Source organism: Arachis hypogaea, chromosome 17 (assembly GCF_003086295.3).
Source record: "Arachis hypogaea cultivar Tifrunner chromosome 17, arahy.Tifrunner.gnm2.J5K5, whole genome shotgun sequence".
Taxonomy (NCBI): domain Eukaryota; kingdom Viridiplantae; phylum Streptophyta; class Magnoliopsida; order Fabales; family Fabaceae; genus Arachis; species Arachis hypogaea.
This window is the reverse complement of record NC_092052.1, coordinates 94,881,688-94,886,792: the sequence shown is the minus strand read 5'-3', so window position 1 is coordinate 94,886,792 and position 5,105 is coordinate 94,881,688. Positions and strand designations below refer to the sequence as shown.

The window sequence follows — 5,105 nt, the reverse complement described above, 5'->3', positions numbered from 1 at the left end:
CCCTCCTGAGGTTCAGCAGGACACTCCTCAGCCACAGCTTGAGCCAGTACCACAGCCACAGCTTGAGCATGAGCCACAGCATGGCGCGAATGATGACCCCCCTCCCGAACTTCAGCAGTAGCATTGAGGACGATGCTTCATTCTAAAGTGTGGGGAGGTCACCGTTCGTGACCGGTGTATTGCGTTTATGTGGTGAACTTTCAGACATTTATCTCTAGTTTCTTGATAAACCACTATTTTATGGTTTATATTATGTTTAATTGTGTGGTTTTATCATGATCCGTACCCACTTATTCATTAAATTAGCATGAAATTATAATTCCTTCCTGAATTTATAACATGTTTCAAAACTGCTTCCTAGAGACTTTAATTATGTATTTTTAATTCTCCTTTATTCCATTTGATGCCGTGATCTGTGTGTTGAGTGTTTCAGACTTTATAGGGCATGAACGAGTTGGAGATTGGAAAGGAAGCTAGCAAAAATGGAAGGAACACAAGAAGTAAGGAGATCACCAAAGAGAAGTGACACGGTCGCATGGCTCACGCGACCGCGCGAAGGAGAGCAAATCGCAGTGACGCGGCCGCATGGCTCACGCGGCCGCACAGATTGGAAAAGGTCAGGCAATGCAGTAGTGTGGACGACGCGAACGCGTGGCAAGGCAAAGTGCGAATGACGCGTCCGCATGGATGACGCGATCGCATGACATGTGCGATCTGCATAATCTGCAGAAATCGCTGGGGGCAATTTTGGACCGTATTTTGACCCAGTTTTCGGCCCGGAACAACAGACTAGAGTCAGAGAATATGCAGAAACAAAAGACAACATTCATTCTACACAGTTTACAGTTTTAGATCTAGTTTTTCCTCCTCTAGGTTTTTCTCTCTAGGTTTTAGAATTTTAATTTTGGGAATTGATCTTAGCATTGGAACATTGAGAATAGTTATTTCCTCATCAAGACCTCGTCATTCTAGTTCGTTCTCTTAACATGGTTTTATTCTTCCATGTTCTTTGCTTTGTTCAATTTTGTCATTTGAATACTTTCATGATTATTTGATACAAGGATTATTTCTTCCATTTTAATTTATTTTTCCATTCCAATAATCATGTCTTCTTTTAATTCCCTTTCATGTGTTATGGATTTATTATTTACAATCAGTGAGTAGTTCCCCCACTTGATAGGGAGTTGATTGAAAGGAACTCTTGGGTTGGAAGGATTGAAAGAAAAATTATAATTAGGTTAAATGTTGGATTGTTATCTAATCACTAACACCAATCCCTTTGAACTAAGTGGGTTGCAACTCGTGAACAAATCTAGCATTCCAACTTGTTTGACATTCCCTTACCTAGTAAAGGATAATTAAACAGAACAGCCATTAATTATAAATTAATCTGGAGATCGTTCCATCGATAATAGAGATTCCAACTAATCAACTCCCAATCAAGGCTTTTATTCATATTATTTAAATTTCCTCTTTTTAATTTTCCCTCTACTTAACTCAACTTCTTGGCACATCTGATTAATAAAATAGCACACTTTTCTGCAACTCGTTGAGAGACGACCTGGGACTCCAACTCCCAGTAATTTTTAATTTAAATTCTCTGTGACATATTTCTAAATTGATAGGCAGATTTTGGTGAGTTAAGAACTATACTTGCAATGTAACTATTTTAATAATTTTTAATTCACCAACATCTGCGCCTCATCAATTTTTGGCGCCGTTGCCGGGGACTTGCAATAGAGTGCTAAAGTTATTAATTAGAATTTATTTATTTGCATTTTATTTTATTTTGCTACTATGAGCTGCATGTTTCTTCCGTCAAATGACGCGTTCACTTCCTGATTCGCGCTTGCTAATATTCGATCCTGAAATTGAAAGGACTATTTCACAAATAAGGCGAGAACAGCATCGGTTAGTTCGCTCTGAGGGCAGATCTAAAAGTGAACTTGAGGAAGAAACCAGCCCCCATTCTACTGATTCGGTTGTTTTACGTGCAGAAGACATGGCAGCTAGGAGAGTTACCATCCAGGAGGAAGGAGCCCCTGATTTTACAATGCAACCGTTTCAAGCGCATCATCCAGCGGTAGCTACAGATTTTGAAATAAAGACCGCACTGCTAAACTTGATGCCCAAGTTTCATGGCCTACCGGCTCAAGAGCCTATCAAGCACTTGAGAGATTTCCAGGCAGCCTGTTCTACTGTCAGGCGTGATGGTACTGATGAAACTTCAATTTTCCTGAAAGCTTTCCCGTTTTCTCTCGAGGGAAAAGCAAGAGAGTGGTACTACACTCAACGTCTGGCAAATGTATCCAACTGGGATACACTCAAAAAGGAGTTTTTGGAAAAATTCTTTCCATCTAAAGTTACTAATAAACTGAGGAAGGATATTTCCACAATTGTTCAGGATGACAATGAGACTCTCGTTGAATACTGGGAGCGCTTCAATAATCTTCTGGAAGCATGCCCCCACCACAGGATTGACAAGATAGTGTTACTTAGCTATATCACACAGGGCATGAGGCCCCAAGATAAGACCACATTGGAAAGTGCTAGCAATGGGTCTATGAAGAAGTACAAGACCACTGATGAGGCTTGGCAATTCATCAGTGATTTAGCTGAATCCACTAGGAATCACAGGCAAAAGCAAGGCCGTTCGAAAGCCGTTGCAGAAGTATCCTCTAATAGAGAGATTGCTGCTCTAGCTCAGAGTATATGTGAGATGACCAACTTGCTGAAGCAGATGCAATTGAATCAACAACAAGCTCAGCAAGCTCAACCTCCTCCGCCACAGCAAAACCAACAACTAGTCCCACAAAGAATTTGCGGAATCTGTGCTGATTATAGCCATTACACTGATGAATGCCTGCAGCTCCAATAAGAAGACAACATGGTGGCATCCACTCATAACTTCTATGACCGCCCCAACCAAGGGTACAATCAAAGTGGAAATAATAACCATGGATGGCAGGACAATTCTAACCAGAATTGGAGGGACAACAATAACAGAGGAGGCAGAGATAATCAGGGAAATCAGAGGTGAAATAATAACAACAACAGGCAGCAGAATCAACCTTACAGAGCACCTCACCTGAGGCAAAACCAAGGACCACAGAACAATCAACAGCAGACATCTCAATTTACTCATTCTTCTTTATCTCCTAATGAAGAGCTACTACAATCTTTTTAGCGAAGACAACAGACCATGGAAAATAACATGAATAGTATTAACGCCAGTCTGAATGGTCTCACCTCTACTTTGCAAGCTCTTATGTCACAGCTTGGATCAATACAAAATTCCAATAACCAACCTTCAAGCTCCACTGGAATCCCCTCTCAACCATTACCCAATCCAAAGGGAGGCATTAATGCCATCACCCTAAGGTTTGGAACCACACTGCAGGAGAGGAGTCAGGAAGAACCAAGCCCACCAGAACACACCTCAGCTGAAGAGGTAGTAGAAATAGAAGATGTTGAAGAGGAAGAGGACATACAGGACATAGCTAAAGAAGAAATAGCTCAACCACAGGAGGAAGCACCAAAAGGCGCAGACACCACAGAAGACACCACTCCTATTCCATTTCCCCAACTTGCAAGGAAGCCCAGGAAGCAGCTGGAACCTGACCCCAAAATGGTAGAAATATTCAAAAAGGTTGAGATAACTGTTCCTCTTTTTGATGTTATTCAGCAGGTACCTAAATATGCAAAGTTTCTAAAAGACTTATGTATCTATAAAGACAAAATTAATGAATTAGAAACTATTCATTTGGGTAGTTCTATATCTGCTTTAATGGGAGGATTACCTGAAAAATGTAGTGATCCAGGTCCTTGTATAGTTAGCTGTACTATTGGTGGTGTAGTAATTTATGATTGCATGTGTGATTTAGGAGCATGTGTCAGTATAATGCCTTTGTCTATATATGATATTTTGAGGCTCCCTCCCTTAAAAAGGTCGGCAGCTCGTTTTGTGTTAGCAGATAAAAGCATTATTACAGTGGCTGGAGTTGCTGAAGATGTTTTGGTGAACATTAAGGGGCTTACATTTCCCACTGATTTTTATATCTTGGAGATGCCCCATAATAATTCAGATAAGCCATCATCAATCCTACTTGGAAGACCATTCCTGAAGACATCAAAATTCAAATTGGATGCTTTTTCAGGAACATACTCCTTTGAAATAGATGGCCGTATAGTAATCTTCAATCTGAATGGAATCATTGACAACCCCCCAGAAGATCGTTCTATCTTCCAGAGTGATGTCATAGATGAAAGTGTAGCTGAAGTTCACAAGGAAGAGTTTGAAGAGAGACACACTGGACAAAGTCCAAGTGTGGGGACCCTTTTAACTGACAATGAGGGCACTTCGCCATTTTCACAAGCTCCAGATAATCCAGAGCCTGCCCATGATCAAAAGTTAGAATTGAAACCCCTCCCTCCACATCTCAAATATGCTTATCTTGAAGATGAGCAGAGGTTTCCAGTTATCATTGCAAGGGAACTTACTTCTCAACAAGAAGAGCAGTTACTTGATGTGCTGAGGAAGCATAAGAAGGCAATTGGGTGGAGCTTGGCAGACATAGTAGGCATCAACCCTCAAGTATGTGAGCATAAAATATTTTTAGAAGAGGGAGCAAGACCTGTTCGTCAACCTCAAAGAAGATTGAATCCCACCATCTTGGAAGTTGTCAAAAAGGAAGTGACCAGACTATTGGAAGCCAGTATCATATATCCCATTTCAGACAGTGAATGGGTAAGCCCAGTACAAGTGGTGCCCAAGAAGTCTGGAGTCACTACAGTGAAGAATGAGCATGGAGAGCTCATAGCAACTAGAGTTCAGAATGCTTGGAGAGTCTGCATTGATTACAGGCGTCTCAACCAAGCTACCCGTAAGGATCACTACCCACTTCCATTCATTGATCAAATGCTGGATCGCCTGTCAGGTAAATCACATTATTGCTTTTTAGATGGTTACACAGGTTATTTCCAGATTCATATAGCTCCTGAGGATCAGGAAAAGACTACTTTTACATGTCCTTTTGGGACTTATGCTTACAAGAGAATGCCCTTTGGCTTGTGCAATGCACCAGCTACTTTCCAAAGGTGCATGA

At 41.1% G+C, this 5,105-nt stretch overlaps 1 non-coding gene across 1 annotated transcript; it reads right to left on the bottom strand.

The window, feature by feature from the left end:
- Nucleotides 1–2,371: 2,371 nt before the first annotated feature.
- On the bottom strand, nucleotides 2,372–2,478 carry LOC112768264 (small nucleolar RNA R71). The gene has a single exon (XR_003185700.1). It is a non-coding gene; the product is annotated as a small nucleolar RNA R71 (small nucleolar RNA).
- Nucleotides 2,479–5,105: the final 2,627 nt, after the last annotated feature.